Below are 23,219 nucleotides of genomic sequence, written 5' to 3' on the forward strand. Positions count from 1 at the left end.
CCACAGACTCGTTGTTCGAACACTGCTCCCCACAGCACTGACAGATGCATCTGTGGTAAGAGAGCAAGGCCTTGGGCATTTGATGTACAAGCTTAGTAGCATTTGTAAGAACAGTGTTCACATCATGGAAAGCTAACACAGCATCATCTCCCAAAGTTAATGTCTTTTTGAAGCAGACATCATATCCTTTGAGTCGTTCAGCAAGAGGTAATAGAGATGCTGCGGTATTCACCAGGGAACAACAATAAAATTCCTCGTACCTAAAAACCATCACAACTGGCCAAACGTTCCTAACGGGGGGAGGAAATTATCAAATTCCATGCACTTTCCATTCATCAGGCAAAATACCATGTTGCATAACTCTAGCTCCCAAACATACAAGATCAGAAACACCAGAAACACTTTCCAGGGATTGATCACGGTACCACATTCCTCAAGCCTCGGAAACAATGAGATAAGGTGGCTCTTGTGCTCCTTTTCATCCACACTTACAACCAGAATCTCCTGGATGAACTTAAGTACTAAAAAATCCAAGGCCAGTGAGTTCGTGGTCCATGAACTGCTGGAATGTCTGAGCTGCATTCCATAGACCGAATGGTATTCTCAGAAACTCAAACATGCCGAATGGGAGCATCACTGCTGTCTTTGTGACATCCAAAGACTCAAATGGAATCTAATAGTAAGCATGTACTAGATCTATTTTGACAAATGCATATTTGCCGTGGAGGTTGGCTGAGAAGTCTTGTAAATTTGAAATATTGTATCAGTCAGGCACGGTGGAATTGTTCAGGGCACAATTATCTCTGCAAGGCCGCCAATCCCTAGTTTTTTTCAGAACCATATACAACCTTGAAGACCAGCAGCTGTCAGATCTGTGGGCTACGCCCAATTCTTGCCAATCCAATCTTGCGATTTTAAGATAATCCGGGGGTTTTACAAGCCTGCGTCTTATGGACCCTGCCTTTAAATGGTGGCTTATTGGATGTCTGTACACCATTATGATGGGGTCACAAGGCAAGAAAAACCCTTGAGCAAGGCTTGGAAAGGGCAGGAGCCAGGTTGAAGGCTTGTCAGGCAGCAGATGGCATTGGTAGGACAACAAATGCAGCTCACTTGCATTCAAGAGCTGCAGTCCACACAACAGCATTTTTTTCCAAATACATCACTGAAAAATGTGACAAGAAATCCACTCCCAAAAAGGAATTTGCCACATTTACAACTGAAAACCCACCCAAAACGATTGTGAAGCTGAAATGAAATGTGAGTGACCTCTGGCCATGTTTGAATAAGAGAATCATTTGTCACTGAAAGAACACATGACATATTAGAAAGTCTATGTTCCTCATGGGTTGGAGGGACAGGCACCGCTCCAAAGTGACAGATAGTTTTGGAGTTTTACATAGAGATGTCAAACTAATAACCTACTCTTAACAACTGCCAAGAATTTTTTCCATTTTTCTTAGTTGCCTTCAATAAACTCTCTCAAATGAGAACAAGATCTCAAGACAAAGGACAGAACCAGGCCACAAGTCCCGTCGATTCTGCTCCTTAAACCGACACGAAACCACTCTGCACTCCTTTCAATTTCCGGACTTTTCCCATATCCCTGAATGCCCTTACTAATGAGATAGTTGTCTATTTCTTGTTTAAATATGCCCAGTGATCTGGCTTCCACTGCTGTATGCGGCAGCGGTTCCACAGATCCATGACCCACTGGCTAAAGAAGTTCTTCCTAATCTCTGTTTTATATGGATAACCTCTAATTTTCTTGTCCTCAATTCACCCACCAAGGGAACCATCTTACCCGCATCCACCCTATCTAAACCTTTCAAGATACAAAATGCCTCAGTGAGATAACTTCTTTAATTTCCTGTACTCCAATGAATTCTTCACTACCAATTTCACCTGGTCATTAACTTTTAGGTTTCCTTGCACAAGGACACCCAGGTCCCTTTGCACATCCAAGGTCTGAATTTTCATCCCATCCAAATAGTTTATTTCCACTGCCAAAATGTACAACTGTACATTTCTCGGTGTTAAATCTCATCTGCCATCATTTTGCCCAGTTTCCTAATCTGTTTATATCCTTCTGCAACTTTACGGTTTCTACACTTCCTACTCTGTCCCCTATCTTGGTGACCTCTGCAAATTTCGCCACAAAACCATTTAAACCACAATCCAAATCATTAGTTTCTTTTTCCTTGCAATATATCTATCCTGCATTCCTTTTATTATGGCCACATGCCATTCTAGAATTGATCATTACTGAACCTGAACATGTTCTTTGTGATAAACATCTTCAAATAAATGTTCTGGATTTAATTTTTTTAAATCTCATTGTGGCTCCTCTTCATCCCCTCTTTGCAAGTAGAATTCACAAAATTTTCCAAATATTTTTTCAGTAATAATTCTGTGGTACAGAAGATTACTAATCTTTCCTAGAGGTTAAAAGTTGCATTTTGATTTTGTTGTCTCAACTGAACATTGTACAAGGTGAAGGCTGATTAAAATGGATTCAGTAATGATGGCCTTCAAATGTTGCATTATTGCTGTGGCTACACAGCTTGAATGATAAACTGGTGTTTCTACAGGGAATTAACTCATGGAAATGTTCTAAATACATTCATTGGAGATAGACTTCTGTGAAAAGTTTACTGCCCATGGGCAACAATCCTTGAAAAGAGATGAATCATCACCCAACAGAGCAGTCCAGGAATAGGCAATTTGGTGAACAATGTCTGTGGTGACCATGATACTCATTTAAATTAATCCCATCTGTCAGCACATGGTCCATACACATCACCCATTCCCTCTTGTTCATGTGCCCAATCAAATGCCTCTTAAATCATGGTGATTTCACCGCTATCCTGGTAGCGTTGGCCAGACCCCCACCGCACTGTGCAAAAACCTCCCTCACTTCTCTTCTTTTCCCCTCTCATGTTCAATATAGGCATCGTAGTACTTTTACATTTCCCACGGGGTGGGGGGGGGGGGGAAGAAGAAATCGACCTTCTCCAGGACTACAATAATTGGATAAATTTCAACATGTCATCTCTCAGCCTCCAAAGCTCCAGAGAAAACTATCCACATTGCCACTTTCAAGGAGCTCGCACTTGCACCCCAGAATCCCTCATTGCAACACTACTACAAGTCCTCTCAAAGTGCAAGACAGTGAATATTCCTTTTCCTTTGGGTGTTGTTTCCTCCATATATCCAAAAGTTGCATTTCATGCATCTATTTAGTTATAAATTTGGTTACTTTGTTCTTACTGTTAATTTTTTTCCCAGTTTGAATCCAAATTCAGGTTGAAATCCCCTTCTATTAGTATGTTCCCTTGCGTGTCTGCTATCTTCAAAAAAATATCTTGCATAATCTTTTGATCTTCTTCGTTAGGTGAATATACATTGGGTAGATTCCAAAACTCCGAATATATCTAACATTTTATCATTACATATCTCCCTGCTGGATCTATTATTTCCTCTTCTATTTTAATTGGTACATTTTTACTGATTAATATAGCTACTCCTCTAGCTTTTGAATTATACGATGCTGATGTTACATGTCCTACCCAATCTCTCTTTAATTTCTTGTGCTCCAATTCAGTTAAATGTGTTTCTTGCACAAATGCTATATCAATTTTTTTCTTTTTTCAGTAAATTTAGCAGTTTCTTCCTTTTGATTTGGTTATATATTCCGCTAATATTTCAAGTCATATAGTTCAACGTAGCCATTTCATACATTGTTTATCTTCCCTTTCCGTTTCCTCATCATCACCTTTCTTTCTTATCCATTTCTGCTTTCTTGTTTTGAACACTTTATAAGACAACATTTCTAAAACATCAAACATTTTCCTTATTCTGCTATTTAAAACTTCTTTAACCCCATTCTCCCCTCCCCCTCCTGAGTTGCCCTTTATTCCTTGTCAGGCAACCACGTCTCCCCTGTCCATTTGGATTTGCGAATTCACTCGAAAGCGTCAACTGATTTTGCAGTGACCGTAACTCCTCTCCACCCAACCCCTTCCCGAGAAGATTTCAATTTTCATATATATCAAAAGTCACTCTTTTAATTCCCTCGTTATTCCCTCTATTCCCTTTCATTCCCTTATTAATTCTTATCTATACTATATATTTTCCTCTAAATACGGATACATTCATGTATACACATATATACATACACATCTATATGTATATATATATATATATATATATATATATCTATATATATATATATATAGATATATATATATATATCTATATATACCCATATACACACATACATATAGTTCGTGGTCATTTTTACTCTCATTATATGTCTTCATCTCTCTGCTTGTTTTGTAGTTGTTCTGCAAATTTCCTTGCTTCCTCTGGATCCGAGAATAGTCTGTTTTGTTGCCCTGGAATAACTATTTTAAGTACCGCTGGGTACTTTAACATAAATTTATATCCTTTTTTCCATAGGATCGTTTTTGCTGTATTGAACTCCTTCCTCTTCTTCAGGAGTTCAAAACTTATGTCTGGATAGAAAAAAAAAATTGACCTTTGTATTCCAGTGGCTTTTTGTCTTCTCTTATTTTCTTCATTGCTTTCTCCAATATATTTTCTCTTGTTGTATATCTTAAGAATTTTACTAAAATGGATCTTGGTTTTTGCTGCGGTTGTGGTTTCAGGGCTAGTGTTCTATGTGCCCTCTCTATTTCCATTTCTTCCTGTAATTCTGGTCGTCCTAGGACCCTGGGGATCCAATCTTTTATAAATTCTCTCATATTCTTGCCTTCTTCATCTTCCTTAAGGCCCACTATCTTTATATTATTTCTTCTATTATAGTTTTCCATTATATCTATCTTCTGAGCTAACAGCTCATGTGCCTCTTTAACTTTTTTATTAGATTCTTCTAATTTATCTTTTGTCCTCTACTTCCATTTCTACGATTATTTCTCGTTCTTCCACATTTTCCACTCTTTTTCCTATCTCTGATATGACCATTTCTATTTTATTCATTTTTTCTTCTGCACTCTTAATTCTTCTTTTTATCTCATTAAATTCTTGTAATTGCCATTCTTTCACTGATTCCATATATTCTTTAAAAAAAGATATATCCATTGTCCTGCCTTTCCCTTCTTCTTCCATTTCTCTTTGTTCTTCTTCTTCTTCCTCTGGGTTGGCCATCTATTGTTTCCTTGTTTTCTTTTTGCTCTCTTCTTTCATGTTGTTGTTATTTTCTATGTTCTCTTCCTGTTGCTGTGTTGCAGCTGTCACTCTCAGCTGTGGAGATCGACTCCGCAGCTGTTCCCCCCTCCTGTCAGTGTGTTTTTTTTTCATGCGCATCGCGCATGTGCGGTTGCGCAGTTTTACTCGGCTCCGCGAGCCATTTTTGTAGTCCCGAGCTTGGGAATTCCACCGACCTTAGGGAGCGGACTTCTCTCTCCGCGGCGGGCCTCCTCGGACAGGTAAGGCCTTCACCTTCTTCTTCCGACGTTCTTTCATCTTCTCTTCTTCCCGTTGCTTTCGACTTTTCTCTCTTCGCTGCCATTTTCTTCTCACCTTTACTTTTACTTTGTTTTAATTTTTATTCTTGTACCGTTGTGTTTTGTGTGTTTTTTTTCAACTTTTCCGGAGAGGGCTGGAATTCCCTGACCAGTCTCTACTCCATCACGTGACTCCCTCCTGTGACACCACTTTCATGGAATTATGTAACTCTGTTTTATCTCTTCCTGCCAATTTGCATAACTTGGCTGTTCAATTTTATAATGTTGGCTTCTGGATTATTTTATTGTGTCCCTTGATCAAGAGAGTTCTGGCAGTGCAATGCAATTTTGTTTTCTTTTGTCAGGTCAAATTTTGTCACATTGATCCAAAAACAAGTATTTTCACCATTCCTTCATTTCAGATTCTCTGCAGCTGTCGTATTGAACCTCACAGTGACGGCATCATGTTTGTCTTGTTTATCCTTTACCCCTCCATCCAGACAGAGGTGCTGATCAACCAGTCGAATCCACTCATCCAGCACGACTGCCATTTCTGCTGCTCGGGCTTTTCATCCCATCTCTTCATTTTGTTATTTCCCCTCTTCTTTTTCACAGCAAATAGAATCAGGTTTATTTGATCATCTTTCTGAATCCCAGTGAAAGGTTATCGACCTGAAGGTTTTAACTCCGATTATTTTTCCAGTAGATGACCTGCTGAGTATTTCCAGCATTGAGATTTTATTTTACTGCCTTGGTGTATTACTGAGTGCTTTGAATGGGAGAAGAAATGTGGGTTGGGTTAAGTGGAGATGTTTCGATCATGGAGTGGATTTAGAAAAATAGACGTAAAAGGGGAGGGTGCATGGAAATAGTTAAATCATCTTTTCAAATTGTTTTTTGAGCTATGATTGTTTTCTCCTCTTGCAATTTTGGTAGTTCAATTTTAGCGAGAAACTCATCTATTTTGTCTTCTTTCCCTTCAATCTCAGTTCAGTATAATTCCTCCTAGAATTCCTTAAAGTTTTCATTGATCTCTGTTGGGTTTTATGTAATTTTTTTTGTCTTTTTTCCTTGATGCCAAAACCGTTCTTTTAGCTTGTTCTGTTTTAAGCTGCCAAGCTAGTATTTTGTGCATTTTTTCTCCTCACTCGTAATACTTCTGCTTTATTTTCATTATGTTCTTCTCCACCTTATACATTTGTAGTGTTTCATATTTTTTTTTGTCTGGCAATTCTCTTCTTTTTGTTGTATCTCCCCTTGATGCTAGATCTTTTTCTGTACTTACTATTTCCCTTTCCAGCTGTTCTATTTCCCGATTGTAGTCCTTTTTCATCTTAGTTACATAACTTATTATCTGCTCTCTGATGAAGGCTTTCATTGCATCCCATAATATAAATTTGTCTTTCACTGATTCCATATTTATTTCAAAGTACATTTTAATTTGGCGCTCAATAAATTCTCTAAAACCCTGTCTTTTAAGTAGCATGGAGTTTAATCTCCATCTATATGTTCTTGTTGGGATGTCCTCCAGTTCTAATGCTAATAACAGGGGTGAGCGTTCAGATAACAATCTAGCTTTATATTCCATTATCCTAACTCTCCCTTGGATATGGGCTGACAACAGGAACAGGTCAATCCTTGAGTATGTTTTATGTCTACTCGAATAATATGAGTATTCCTTCTCCTTTGGGTGTTGCTTCCTCCATAGATCCAAAAGTTGCATTTCCTGCATTGATTTAACCATAAATTTGGCTACTTTGTACTTTCTGCTAGTCTTTTGTCCAGTTTTATCCATCTTTGAATCCAAATTAAGGTTAAAGTCCCCTCCTATCAATATATTCCCCTGTGTTTTTACAATCTTCAAAAAAATATTTTGCATAAACTTTTGATCCTCTTCATTAGGTGCATAGATATTGACCAAATTCCAGAGTTCTGAATATATCTGACATTTTATCATTAAATATCTCCCTGCTGGATCTATCATTTCCTCTTCTATTTTGATTGGTACATTTTTATTGATTAATATAGCTACACCTCTGGCTTTTGAATTAATATGATGGTGCTGTTACATGTCCTACCCACTCTCTCCTTCATCTCTTCTGTTCCACTTCAGTTCGATGTGTTTCCTGCACGAATGCTATATCTATTTTTTCAGTAAATTTAATATCCTCTTCCTTTTGATTTGGTTATGTATTCCATTAATATTTATAGTCATATAGTTCAACATAGCCATCTCATACTTTGTTTACATCTCATTTCCGCCTCCTCACCACCACCTTTTCCCCATTTCTCAGTTTTCTTTTTTTGAATGCACTGAATGACAACACTTCTAAAACATAAAATATTTCCACCATTCCCACATCTATAATTCCCTTAAACCCAACTGTCCACCATCTCTGAGTCACCCCTTGTCCCTTGCTGGGCAACCACAACTTCCCTCTCCATTCGGACTGCGAACCCGTTCGCAAGTGTCAACTGATTTCGCAGTAACTGTTATTCTCTCCCACCCAACCCCCTCCAGAAAAGACTTTTATCTTCACATTATAACAAAGCTCCTACTCGTTTCTTCTCTTTTTCTTTTTATGTTTTATTTATTTATTTGTTAACTCCTCCTCTTTTCTTTCCCCCTACTCCCTGACTTCCCTTTTCTTCCCTCCTTTAGTTCTTATTTATACATTATTTTTACATCTTCATATATAGTTTACCGTCATTCTTTGTTCTTGTTACATCTCTTCATCTTTCTATCTGTCTTGCTGGTGTTCTGCAAATTCTCGTGCATTCTCCGGATCCGAGAACAGTCCATTTTGCTGCCCCGGGTAACTATTTTAAGCACCGCTGGATATCTTAACATAAATTTAAAGCCTTTCTACCATAGGATCGATTTTGCTGCATTAAACTCCTTCCTCTTCTTTAGGAGCTCCAAACTTATGTGTGGGTAGAAAAAAAATTGACCTTTGTATTCCAGTGGTTTTTAGTCTTCTCTAATTTTATTCATTGCCTTCTTCAATATATTTTCTCTTGTCATGTATCTCAGGAATTTTACTAAAACGGATCTTGTTTTTTGTTGTGACTGTGGTTTCGGGGCTAATGTTCTGTGTGTGCTTTCTATTTCCATTCCTTCCTGCATTTCTGGCATTCCCAGGACCTTTGGGATCCATTCTTTTATAAATTCTTTCATATCTTTGCCACCTTCATCTTCCTTAAGGCCCACTATCTTTATATTGTTTCACCTACTATAGTTTTCCATTATATCCAACTTCTGGGCTAACAACTCCTGTGTTTCTTTAACTTTTTTGTCACTTTCTTCCAATTTTCTTTTTAGGTTGTTCACTTCCATTTTTACCACCATTACACGTTCTTCCACATTATCTGATCCTTTCCCTACATCTGTTATGACCAGCTCTATTCTACTCACTTTTTCTTCTGTACTTTTCATTTCACTAAATTCTAGTGTCAGCCATTCTTTTAATGCTTTCATTTGTTCTTGAAAAATAATTTTTCTTTATGTACTCTCCATTCATTTTACCTCCTATTCCTCTGTGCAGAGCTTGGTGTTCTCCTTCTTCTTCTTCTGTGTCTGCTCTTGGGTTTGTGTCTTCTGTTTCTCTTCCTTGTATCTGTATCTCTTTGGACTTTCTGGATGAGCTGCTTGTCTCAGTTTGTTGGGTTTTTTTCCATGGTTTCTTGATGTTGGTCCTCTTCTTCTGGGCTGTTTATCTGTTGTGTCTCTTGCTTCCTTTTTTCTTTCAGATCCCTCCCTTTCCATTTGCTTTCTTTATCTTCCGACTGGGAGCCCTGCTGTCGGGCATCTCACAGCTGTTGGTGCTGTGGAGTTTAACTCCACAGCTGGTCCCCCTCCCGTCAGTATTCTCCTTGTCATGCACATCGCGCATGCACGATTCTTCGCGCATCCGCAGTGGTGCACCCCTATTTGGCTCCGTGAGCCATTTTTGCAGTCCCACAGTTGGTGGGTCACGACCCTGCGGGGTCTCCACTCACCTCGGGGAGCGGGCTCCTCTTTCCACGGCGGGTCCCTGCTTTTTCGTGCAGGTAAGGCCTTCACTTTCTCTTCTGGCGTCTTTATTCTTTTCTTCCTGTTGTTTTGGCTTTTCTTTCTGAGGAGCCATTTTCTCCAAACCTTTATTTTTTATTTGTTATGATTTGTGTGTCTGGGGCTGTAATGGAGGACTAAAACCATGTACACAGATGCTTTTTGCTTATATGGAACTGACGACACTGGGTCCACATGCAGGTCACCTTACTTTCAGAACTAGCAAATGTAATTAAACTCAGCCATGGGGATTTATCTGAAGATAGACTTTGAAATGGAATTCCACTGTGAGGCCCAGGGAAAGCAGTTGTCAAATGCAACACTCTGAAATTGACGAATTGGTCACAACCTGTCTTGCTCGAGAAGTTTTAATAAGTCTTTTTATCTACGAGATAAACGAGGAAATCATAACATCCTGGTTCCATAATAATTAATCTTCTAAATTGTAGAATATAATGTTCAGTTTTGATTTTGACTGACAAATGTTAGAAGGAGGAGGCGCATGATTAATTGTTTTTGGGGTATATAAGCCTGTGGTCCTGCTGCTTAAGTTTAGACTCTCCGAGGGGTGGGAACACCCCTTGTCAAGAAGGAAGAACAGCCTGAGTCCAAGCAACGTCCCGGTCGGGGGAGGTGGAGAAGCTGCTACCGGCGCCCTGACAACCTACTACAAGTGTGCAGTTGTAGCCTCGCTTCGGCATTTGGGACCAGCCCAGGCATTGATAAGTATAGTTGGGAAGGGCTTGCATATTGTAGTGTGAAATCAGCTTTTGAATTAGTAATAAACATTTGTATAAACTGAACTGTTCTCGGTGTGTGTTTGTCTATTTTCTTTCGGTGGCTCAAACACTGTGACCAATCTAAAATGAACAAAATGAGAGGTATAAGTTTACCCAAGACAGGGGCTTTGCTTTTTCTTCACTTATTTCCTTTTTTTCTGGAGAGGGCTGGTATTCTCCTACCGGCCCCTACTCCATTACATGACTCTTCCAGTTTATCTTTCTTATTGAGGGGGATTCCACAATGTAACTTTGTTATTTGAATGAATTCATCAGAATGAACATGTGATGTGATTTTTACCCGCCGTCTAACCTTGTAAGTGAGTGAGTCCCACCTTTTGACCTTGTTTTCTCATTGGAGTTCGACATTGAAAATGTTTTGTTAGTGAGTTCCACAGTGTAACCTTGTGATGTGAGTGAGTTCCAAAGAATAATCATGTTTTCTTTGTGAATCCCATATTGTAAACTTTATGTTAGTGAGTCCCACAGTGTAATCATGTCTTCTTTATGAATCCCACATTGTAAATGTAATGTGAATGAGTCCCACAGTGTAAACTTGTTATGTGAGAGATTTGCACAGTATAATCTTGTTGACTTAGTGAATCCCACATTGTAAATGTTATGTGAGTGAGTCCCACAGTGTAAACTTGGTATGTGAGAGATTTGCACAGTATAATCTTGTTGACTTAGTGAATCCCACATTGTAAATGTTATGTGAGTGCGTCCCACAGTGTAAACTTGGGATGTGAGTAATTTTCACAGTGTGACCTGGTGATGTGAGTGAGTTTCAAGGTGTGACATTTTTATGGAAGTGAACTCCACAGTGTCAACCTGTAAAGTTCTTGAGTCTCAGAGTATAAAATTGGGATGTTAAAATGGAAAGGAACTACAAACACTAAAATAAATGGCATTTTGGGAAATGTTTAATCTTTGTTTTCACAAGCTATGAACTGTGTTGTGTATAAATTAACAACACATGTAAAATGATTTTTCTTCAAGAAAACAAATGTACATCAGGAAATTCACATCCACATTTCCATTTTAAAAAAGCCTAATATAAATGCTATAATGAAACTACAAACATTAAAATAAATGCTTTTTTGGGAATTGATTAAACATTGTTTTGACATCTATGAACTGTCATGTTTAAATATTAATAGCACATGTAAAACAGTTAAAGAAGTTGAAATATGTACTTTTCAACCAGAAACCAGAAAGTAGTTAAGGAAATTCGCATTTAAGTTTCAATTTCATCAAGGATTCCACAGTGTCAACCTGTCAGGTTAGTGAGTCTCCGGCGGCTGGCGTCCTTGCGGAGACTGTCGACGACTCAACGAGGCAACCATTCCTGACCGTTACCCCATCCCTCACATCCAGAACTTTACGGCCAACCTGCATGGTGTGAGGGCTTTCTCCAAGGTTTACCTGGTGTGCAGATATCACCAGATCCCAGAGCACCCTGAGGACAGACCCAAGATGGCCACATCACCCCCTTTGTCAATATAAGCATCTGTATGAGTTAACCCTTGGATTACCAAATTAATCATCCTTTGGAATGTAGCAGGGGCATTTTTCATGCCAAAAGGTAACACATTATACTCATATAAACCAGATGGAGTTACAAAAGCCGAAATATTCTTTCCTCTCCCAGTTAAAGACAGACACCAGTAACCTTTCAACAAATCCAACTTAGTAAGAAATTTAGCTTTGCCAATTTTATCAATACAGTCATCTGTTCTTGGAATAGGATAAGCATCTGTTTTAGTTACTGAATTAACCTTCCTGTAATCTGAACAGAACCGAATAATTCCATCTGGTTTCGGTACCAGAATACAAGAAAAAAAAACCTTCTGAGTTTGAAGGTCTAATATTTGAAGGTCTAATATTTGAAGGTCTAATATTTGAAGGTCTAATATTAATAATGTAATATTCCACCTCCTGATCTATGATTTTACTCCTTAATGTATATACTATATGGGTGTTGATTCATGGGACTTGCTTCTCCCACATCTACATCATGATAAATCACTGATGTCTTTTTTTGGCACATCAGGAAACAAATTTGTAAATTTCAAAATTAATTCCTTCAATTGCATCCGTTTCTTGTGATTTAAGATGACCTAACTTTTCCTCCAAATTTTCCAAAATTTCTGAGTTCGATAGGCACTCAGGAACCATGGTTTCTTTAAGGTTACCCTCACAAGATTTTGTTTCCATAATCTTGTGATCGATAACTTCCTCAACCCTGTCTACAGCAAACACCTGAAACAGATGGTTCTCCACTCCCCTTATCCTCATAATAAGGTTTGGTGGTGGTGCACATCTCTGTGAATGAACCGGCCCTGTTTGTACCGCTGTCAGGGCTTGCTTATTGCCTCGTGGCCTCAGTTTGTGTCCTGGGCCACTTAATGACGTCACCACTGCGTGGGGCAGAACTCACGTTGGCTTTAAATTGGGGCGCTCCAAATTCAGATAAACAATTGTCCTTGAAATTCCATCAAGTCCTGTGGTGTTTTCTGTGTGTAGCGGCCACTACATTGGTGAACCTGCAGAGCCCAGATGACATCTGGTCTCAAAACATGGATTCCTCGGCGATCAGCACTCTCTCTGTGAAGCTCCCCCATTCTGGACCTACCGGCCCCGCACATGGATCAGGCAGGTGGAGGTGGATCTTCAACTCCGGCAGATCACCTCGGACTCCACCATGTTCTACCACATGGTGAGTGCCCTCAACAAGGAAAGAGCAGCTAGAGTTGCTGATCTGATCCATGATCCCTCTGAGGAGGGCAAGTGCATCACCCTCAAAACCCTTCTCCTCAGCATCTTTAGACTCTCCTGTCGGCAGCACGCAGCCAGGCTGATGCACCTCAATGGCCTGGGGGACAGACCTATATAGTATATACATTAAGGAGTAAAATCATAGATCAGGAGGTGGAATATATGTTGAGAAATTACATTATTAGACCTTCAAACTCAGAAGGTTTTTTTTTTCTTGTATTTTGGTACCGAAACCAGATGGAATTATTAGATTTTGTACAGATTACAGGAAGGTTAATTCAGTAACTAAAACAGATGGTTATCCTATTCCTAGAACAGATGACTGTATTGATAAAATTGGCCTTGATGGACGAGATGCTTGCACTGATAGAAGGTCACAGACCCTGCCTGATGCTTGAGTAAGCCTTCCTCGAACAAATGCCAGAGGACATCCCGTTCCTGCAAGCAGACAAGGACTTCTCAAATCCCAGGACGGTCGCAGCCCATGCCGATGTGTTGTGGTGGACGATGAGAGAACGAGGCCACCATGAACCAGGTCACAACCCCTGTGCCCGAACGACCACAGCCCACCCCCAGACAGAAGACGGAAGAGCACCAGTCAACCTTGTGCTTCTACAGGGGCACAGTTCCTACTTCTTCAAAGCCGCCACCATCATCCCTGGGCCGAAGAAGTCATCAGTTCTTTCCTCAGTGACGGCTGCCCTGCTCCATTTACATCTACCATCATGAAGTGCTTTGAGAGTCTCATCATGGGGCACATCAACCTCCTGTTGCTCCCCTCACTGGACCCCCTGCCATTCGTATATTGATCAAACTGCTCTATGGATTATGCCATCACCACCTCCCTCCATTTAGCCTCACCCATCTGGAAGCAAACACAGGTCTGTTGGAATGCTGTTCATTGACTTCACTTCAGCCTTCAACCCAATCAGACCTCAGTACCTGATGGAGACGTTGAACCTGCTGGACCTAAACACTTCCCTCTGCAGTTAGATTCTTGACATCCTGTGGGGGAGATCTCAAGCATTCTGGGTCACAATCAGGACTTCCCAGATCATCACCCCTCCCCACCTCCCCCGGGCTGTGGGCTTGTCCATTGGTGTCTACTCTGCTGACCCATGGCTGTGCAACTAGACTCAGCTCAAACCATATCCTCAAGTCCATTGATGATGCGACCGTGGTGGGCCTTATCAGCAAGAATGATGAGTCAGTGTTGAGGTGCAGTTGCTAACAGACTAGTGCAGAGCCAACAGTCTATATCTGAATGTTAATAAAACCAAAGAGATGGTTGTCCACTTCAGGGAGGCCCGAAGGATCTCTGTTCACTGACCACTGACGGCTCCACCGTTGAGGTTGTGAAAAGGACCAGGTTTCTTGGTGTGCGTTTGGTGGAGAATCTCCCCTGGTCCTCAACACCAGCTCCATTATCGAGAAAGCCCAGTAGCATCTCTTCATCCTCTGAAGGCAGAGGAAAGTTCATCTCCCACCCTCCATCCACACGACATCCTACAGAGGATGTATTGAGAGGATTCGGAGCCATTGCATCACACTCTGGTTTGGAAACTGTACCACCTCAGACCTCAAAACCCTCCAGAGGATAGTGGAATCAGCAGAGAATATCATTGAGGTCTCTCTTCCTGCCATGATGGACATCTACAAGGCAAGATCCACGTGGAAGGCAAATAATATGGTGAAAGACTTCACACACCCTTCTTGGAAATGGTCTCCATTCTTCCATCTGGAAGGAGCGTTCGGGCCCACTCATCCAGATTGTGTAACAGCTTTTATCCGCAAGCCATCAGGCTCCTCTATTCCGAGAACATATGTGTACTCGTATATCATGGGTTTGTTTTCGTGGGTTTTTAAAAAAATTGTCTTATGACTTAATAGTTCATTTCGATTTATGTCAATATGCTTCTTGTTCCTGGAGAAACCCTCTCTCATCTTTCCTGTGATATTAATGGGAATGGTTTGAATGATAAATAAAGGTGACTTGACCACTTGGATTTCCTTCCCTTCAGACCCCAAAGAGTACGGATTGGCAAACTCATCTCCTCCACAATCAGGAGCGGAGAGTCACAGGGTGGCCAATTCCATCTCCTGCTCTATTCTCTTTGCACCTATGACTGATTAAGAAATTACATTTTCCAATCACTTATTAGCAAATGATACCACAGCAGTGCACTGTATAAAAAGGGTCAATGGGTCAGCACACAGGACGGAGACAGAAATCTTGGCTGAAGCAATATAACACCCACTGTCTGCGTCAAAGAGCTGATTGTGGACTTCAGCAATGTGTGACAGAGTATATAGATATGTTTTTGGGAGATCAATTGGGAAAGGTTTGTTAGAGCACTGTTCAGGTGTCCCAGCTAGATTCATCCTTTATGAGTGACGAGCCACCTGCTGGTGAGGGGTAACAGGAAGTCCTCCCTATGGCGCTCCATTCCATCCAGTCGCTACTATGTACCATGACCAACACTACTCGTCACAAGCTCTTACTCAATTTGGAAAGTAGGTCGACATCGAGAACAACACTCCCAACCTGGATCACCACTCCGGGTCCAGTCCTTCTCAGGAAGCACGTGAGGAGAAGCAAGAACCGACCCCCTGGTGGAAAGGGCGAACCTGCTCCACACCAATCCCACGTATGCCTTTGTGGATACCCGGATGGGAGGGAGAACACGGTCTCCATCAGGCCCTGGTAACCACCAGATCAAAGGGTCTGTTGCCTCAGGTGCCCTGCAAGTCACGGAGCTCATTCTCACAGCCCCCAGTCAGGGCCTCGGGGGATCCAGATCAGGAGGAAAGTGCATCCCCCTCCACCATTAAGCCAGAGGACCAGCCCACCTCTCCTCCCTCACAAGGGGACCAGGAGACCCAAGGAGCCTAAGGCCCCCCCCCCCCCCAGTGCTAAGGTGCTCCACCAGGATCTCCAGGTCCCCGCATCGCTTAATTCTGTAAATTTGTAAATGTTTATTTTTCAACTTTTCTTCTGAACCCATGATCTCTGTCTTCATTCACAGACCCTAAATTCTACAAGAAGGGGTGAATGCAGTGAACTGGGATTCACTGGTAGTGTGTTGCGCTGATACCTGGCCCGGCCTCCTGGCTCTGCCCCATCTAACCCTGTTTTCCTGCCTAAACAGAGAACCCTTCCGAAGATGTCTGTGAGATCCTCCCATAGTTATAAGCTAATCAAAGCATTTATTCCCCCTCCAGTTGTGCGAGCTTTGATTCACGTGACAGTTTGTAGTTGAGGAGTCTGATGGTGGAGGGGGAGCAGCTCTTTCTGAACCTGGTGGTGCGAGGCTTGTGGCATCGAGACTTCTTTCCTGATGGTGCCAGTGAGAACAGAGCATGTTCTGGGTGGTGTTCATGCCCGATGATTGCTGCTGTAATATTGTCGCTGATGATGTGTAATATTACATTTCTGTCTGATTACATGACAATAAATTGTATCGAATCTGATCTGAAAGCAAGTGTTTCCCACTCAGCTGTGGGGAGTTTGGGAGTGAGCTGTCTTCTTTAACTGCAGCCATCTCCTCATCACCCTCTCACTTTCTTCCATCCATGTGCCTAAGACCCTCAGACTCTTTTAGATGTCCTGACTGTACCAGCCTCCACCTCCCAGGTCAATCATTCCAGGCACCCACTCCTCTCAATGTTTGGTTCTGATGTCTCCCCTAAACATTCCTCCCCTCACTGTGTACAGACGTTACCTGGTGTTTGCTACTCTCCCAAACTGGGGGAAGGTGCTGGTGGTCCACCCGATCTATGCCTCATCATCTTGTAGACTTCCAAGGCCCATCTCATTCTTCACTTCAAAGGGAGAAGCCCAAGGTCTTTGAACCTTGCCTCACAAGGCACATTCTCCAATCCAGACAACATCCTGGTCCATCTGCTCTGCAGCCTCTCCAAAGATTCACCTGTTCCTTCCTGTAAAGAGGTTGTCCAGATTGGAAAAGAAGTGATGAGGCAAGGTAAGTAAAGCTGGGCCTTTTCTTTTTGGAGGCAGAAGGATCAGAGGAGACTTAATAGAGGTCTCCCAGATTCAGAGAGGCATAGATAGGGTGGGCAGCAAACGCCTGTTTCCCAGGGCAGGAATAGCAAACACCCGAGGACGTGTGTCCACAGTGGAGAGAGGGGAATTTCGGTGATCCATCAGGGGTAAGTTTATTTTAAGCAGAGTTGTGGTGGCCTGGAATGGAGGTGGAGGTTGAAACATTAGGGGATTTAAGAGACTCGTAGACAGGCACATGGATAAAGAAAACAGGGTCGGGAAAGTTTTGTATTGGAATATATGGGTCAGCACAATATCGAGGGCCAAAGGGCCTGTGCTGTGTTTTGCAGGAAAGTGCACAGTAATATTTTTTTCCAAAAGATCAGGTTGTATTTGACAAAATGTGTGGTGTTTTGGGATCAAAAACCACAACTTTGCAGGGCCGAAATGTGGGCAGTTTTCATTTAAAAAGCCCAAACTGTGATTTACAAATTGTGTGTTTTGGTTTAAAAACCATGTCTGTACTTTGCAAAAGATGAGACAATGAGACCTAGGAGCAGGTCGGCCATTCAGACCATCGAGTCCGCTCCACCATTTCATCATGAACTGATCCATTCTCCCACCATCCCACTCCCCTGCTTCTCCACACAGCCTTGGTACCCTGACTGTTCATAGAGCTGGGACTGGGAGAACATGGCAGCACTGGCGGAGCTGCAGACCCACGGAGAGCGGAAACCCAGTGCTCCGTCGTGGGCTCCTACCATCTAGTCTGAATGCTGTTGGATCCGGAAAGGCTTTAAAAGACCTGTAAATTGACCTGACGCTGGTTTTATTTTAAAAATGTTGCAGCCGTGGGGGCCGCCTCCAGGATAGCAGGGCCTATGATTGGCAGCAGCCAGGAGAGGTGAGAGACTTCGGGGAAGCAGAGGACTGGCTCAGGGCACCAGGAAATGGGGAGCCCAACCCGGTTTAAGAAGGAGATGAAGAGGAGGTGACCCCTGGGACAGGATCACAGCGGCAGCCCAGAGAGGGGTTCTGTGGTTGAACCCACAGGCGGGGGGGGGGGGGGGGGTGGGGGTGATTCGAGGGAAGGAAACTCCTCAGGCTGTGAGCTGCTGACGAGTGCAGTTGAGGGATTCACGGGACTGCAGGAGACTGGCTCAAGATTGGCCGAAGGGGATCCAGGGATCTGAAGCAGGATGAGAGAGGGGGCCGAGGTCCCTGAAGGGTTCCTCATCATGATGGGGGCTCAGATCTGGAGCTCAAGCTGCTGATGGTTTGGACTAGATTCTGTGTGGTAACAGGGGCTATGGGAGGGTTGGAGCCAAATTGACGGACGCTCAGTGACTCTGGGGAGGTCTCATTTGCTTCTCTTTCTCTGACTGTAAAGAGGTGCTTCAAGCAATTTCTGCCAATGTCAAATCTGTCTGCCCTACAGCAGACGAAAAACAAATTTTGTGTAATGTTGCACTGTCTTTATTACATGGCAATAAATTAAATCTTAACTCTTGGAAATGTGAGAGAGATCTGACTCTTTCGTTTGTCCACACAGAGAGTGGTACTGCCTGGAATGCATTGCCGAGGGTGGTGATCGAGGCTGGGACAACCAGGACATTGAAGACTCTTTGACAGGCAGATGGATGTAAGGATAATAAAGGGTGACGGGTGTAAGGTGGGGAGGGTTTAGATTGTTATGGAGAAGGTTTACGTCGGTCAGCACAACATCGTGGAATGAACGGCCGGTCTGTGCTGGAATGTTCTGTGTTCAATGCTGTTGAGCAAATAAGGAGGGTTCCAACAGTCCCAGTCAGGATGGTTATAAAGATGGGGACAGATGTGGCTTTGCTGAGGGCCCCTGCTTCAGCTCCAACTCTTCCCAACAAAGCCTGTGCACCGTGTACATGGCTCAATGTCCGTGGGACCTTCTCTCATGGTCTTGTATTTCCTTGTGACAGGAAAGGAGGGGACTTGAGCTCTGCTTCCCTGTTCTCTCCCAACAACTGATCCTAATTCTCCTCATATTTTTGCTGAATCATTACAATTAAACACAGTTTGAATTTCCAGACTTTACTGTGCATTCCCTGAAAAAAATTATTTCCCGCCACTCAGATCTTTTCACAGAGTCATAAAGATTCCCAGCGTAGAAACAGACCCTTTGGGCCAACTTCAGATTCAACCCTGAGATTCTTGTTCCTGGAGGCGAGGCAGAGTTACCACTTCTTGGTCATGCCAAAAAGAACCAACTCAACCTACGCAGCGAAACAAATAAAGAACAATTGGGAACAAATGGTGCCATATAGATTCCGATTTATTGACAAGTACACACATAAAAACTCAGAGATTCATTTTTCCTCTGGACAGACACAATTACCACTTATTGGCAGTCAAAGAAAACTGTACACAACATACACATTTAATCCCATGAAGAACTGTAAACAAAGTGTACAATACATTGGAAAACAATCGCTGAAGTCCAAATATAAGAGTCCTTAAATGAGTCCCGTAACCCCACTACCCAGAGCCGCTGTAACCCCACCACCCATAGCCGTCGTAACCCACTACCCATAGCCACCGTAACCCCCACTACCCAGAGTCACCGTAACCCCACTACTCAGAGCCACCGTATCCCCACTACCCAGAATCACCTTAACCCCACTACCCAGAGTCTCCTTAACCCCCACTACCCAGAGCCACCGTAACCCCACTACCCAGAGCCACCTTAATCCCACTGCCCAGAGCCAATGTAACTCCACGACCCAGAGCCACCGTAATCCCACGACCCAGAGACACCGTAAACTCATGACCCAGAGCCACCGTAACCCCACTACACAGCCACCGTAACCCCACTACCCAGAGCCGCCGTAATCCCACTACCCAGAGCCACCGTAACCCCACTACCCAGAGGAACCGTAACCCCACTACCCAGAGGAACCGTAACCCCACCTCCCAGATCCGCAGTAACCCCACTATCCAGAGCCGCCGTAACTCCACTACCAAGAGGTGCTGTAACCCCACTACCCAGAGCCGCCGTAACCCCACTACCCAGAACATCCGTAACGCCACTACCATGAGCCACAATAACCCCAGCAACCAGAATCACCGTAGCCCCACTACCCAGAGCCACCGTAAACCCATTACCCAGAGCCATCATAACCCCCATTACCCAGAGCCACCATAACCCCACTACCCAGAGCCACCGTAACCCCATGACCCAGAGCTGCCGTAACCCCACGACCCACAGCCGTCATAACCCCACCACCCAGAGCCGACGAAACCCCACTACCAAGAGCCGCTGTAACCCCCAGTACCCAGAGCCACCATAACCACACTAACCAGAGCCACCGTAACCCCACTTACCAGAGCCACCGTAACCCCACTACCCAGAGACACCGTAACCCCACTACTCAGAGCAACCGTAACCCCACTACCAGGAGTCACCGTAACGCCACTACCCAGAGCCACCGTAACCCCACTACCCAGAGCCACCGTAACCGCTCTACCCAGAGCCACCATAACCCCACTACCCAGAGCCACCATAACCCCACTCCCAAAGCCACCGTAATCCCACTACCAAGAGCCGCCGTAACCCCACGACCCACAGCCGCCGTAACCCCACCACCCAGAGCCGACGTAACCCCACTACCAAGAGCCGCTGTAACCCCCAGTACCCAGAGCCACCGTAACACCACTACCCAGAGCCACTACCCAGAGCCACCGTAACCCCATTACCCAAAGACACCGTAACCCCACTACCCAGAGCCACCGTAACCCCACTACCCAGAGTCACTGTAACCCCACTACCCAGAGCCGCCGGAACCCCACGACCCAGAGCCGTCGTACCCCACGACCCAGAGCCGCTGTAACCCCACTAGCCAGAGCTGCCGTAACCCCACCACCCAGAGGGGTCTTAACTCCACCATCTAGAGCTGCCATAACCCCACCACCCAGAACCGCCGTAACCCCACTACCCAGAGCCACCATAACCCTACTACCCAGAGCCACCGTAATCCCACTACCAAGAGCCGCCTTAACCCCCAAGACCCAGAGCCGCCGTAACTCCATGACGCACAGCCGCCGTAACCCCACGACGCAGAGCCGCCGTAACACCACGACCCACAGCCGCCGTAACCCCACCACCCAGAGCCGACGAAACCCCACTACAAAGAGCCGCTGTTACCCCCAGTACCCAGAGCCACCGTAACACCACTACCCAAAGACACCGTAACCCCACTACCCAGAGCCACCGCAACCCCATTACCCAGAGTCAACGTAACCCCACTATCCAGAGCCACCATAACCCCACTACCCTGACACCGTAACCCCACTACCCAGAGCCACCGTAACCCCACTACCCAGAGCCACCGTAACCCCACTACCCAGAGTCACTGTAACCCCACTACCCAGAGCCACCGTAACCCCAAGACCCAGTGCCGCCGTAAGCCCAAGACCCAGAGCCGCCGTAACTCCACGACACAGAGCCGCCGGAACCCCACGACCCAGAGCCGTCGTAACCCCACGACCCAGAGCCGCTGTAACCCCACTAGCCAGAGCTGCCGTAACCCCACCACCCAGAACCACCGTAACCCCACTACCCAGAGCCACCATAACCCTACTATCCAGAGCCACCGTAATCCCACTACCAAGAGCCGCCTTAACCCCCAAGACCCAGAGCCGCCGTAACTCCATGACGCACAGCCGCCGTAACCCCACGACCCAGAGCCGCCGTAACCCCACGACCAACAGCCGCCGTAACCCCACCACCCAGAGCCGACGTTACCCCACTACCAAGAGCCGCTGTAACCCCCAGTACCCAGAGCCACCGTAACACCACTACCAAGAGCCACCTTAACCCCACTACCCAGAGCCACCGTAACCCCACTACCCAAAGACACCGTAACCCCACTACCCAGAGCCACCGCAACCCCACTACCCAGAGCCGACGTAACCCCAAGACCAAGGGCCGTCATAACCCCAAGACCCAGAGCCGCCGTAACTCCACGACACTGAGCAGCCGGAACCCCACTACCCAGAGCCGTCGTAACCCCACGACCCAGAGCCACTGTAACCCCACGACCCAGAGCCGCTGTAACCCCACAACCCAGAGCCGGCGTAACCCCACAACCCAGAGCCACCATAACCCCACTAGCCAGAGCCGCCAAAATCCCACTAGCCAGAGCCGCCGTAACCCCACCACCCAGAGGGGTCTTAACCCCACCATCTAGAGCTGCCATAACCCCACCACCAAGAACCGCCGTAACCCCACCATCTAGAGCCGCCGTAACCCCACTACCCAGAGCCACCATTACCCCACTACACAGAGGCACCGTATCCCCACTACCCAGAATCACCGTAGCCCCACTTCACAGAGCCACCGTAACACCACTACCCAGGGTCACCGTAACCCGACTACCCAGAGCCAATGTAAGCCCACTACCCAGAGCCACCTTAATCCCACTACCCAGAGCCACCGTAACACCCATGACCCAGCGCCACTGTAACCCCATTACCAAGTGCCACCGTAACCCCACGACCCAGAACCACCTGTAACCCCACTACCCAGAGCCGTCGTAACCCCTCTACCCAGAGACACCGTAACTCCACTACCCAGAGCCACCTTAATCCCAATACCCAGAGCCACTGTAACCCCACGACCCAGAGCTACTATAATCCCACTACCCAGAGCCACCGTAACCCCACAACCCAGAGCCACCGTAACCCCACTACCCAGAGTCTCTCTAACCACACTACCCAGAGCCGCCGTAACCCCACCATCTAGAGCTGCCATAACCCCACCACCCAGAACCGCCGTAACCCCACCATCTAGAGCCGCCGTAACCCCACTACCCAGAGCCGCCGTAACCCCACCACCCAGTGCCACCGTAACCCCACTACCCAGAGCCACCATTACCCCACTACACAGAGGCACCGTATCCCCACTACCCAGAATCACCGTAGCCCCACTTCCCAGAGCCACTGTAACCCCACGACCCAGAGCTACCATAATCCCACAACCCAGAGCCACCGTAACCCCTCTACCCAGAGCCTCTCTAACCACACTACCCAGAGCCGCCGTAACCCCACCACCCAGAGGGGTCTTAACCCCACCATCTACAGCTGCCATAACCCCACCACCCAGAAAC

The 23,219-nt window shown here is 45.0% G+C and overlaps 1 long non-coding RNA gene across 1 annotated transcript in view; it reads left to right on the plus strand.

The window, feature by feature from the left end:
• Positions 1-19,354, plus strand: part of LOC138745170 (uncharacterized) — an 84,368-nt gene extending 65,014 nt beyond the window's left edge. Inside the window, exons 2-3 of the long non-coding RNA XR_011346086.1 lie at positions 18,632-18,721; positions 19,189-19,354. This is a non-coding gene — a long non-coding RNA (uncharacterized lncRNA). The remainder of the gene's footprint in view (positions 1-18,631; positions 18,722-19,188) is intronic.
• Positions 19,355-23,219: the final 3,865 nt, after the last annotated feature.

This window comes from Narcine bancroftii, chromosome 11 (genome assembly GCF_036971445.1).
Source record: "Narcine bancroftii isolate sNarBan1 chromosome 11, sNarBan1.hap1, whole genome shotgun sequence".
NCBI lineage: Eukaryota > Metazoa > Chordata > Chondrichthyes > Torpediniformes > Narcinidae > Narcine > Narcine bancroftii.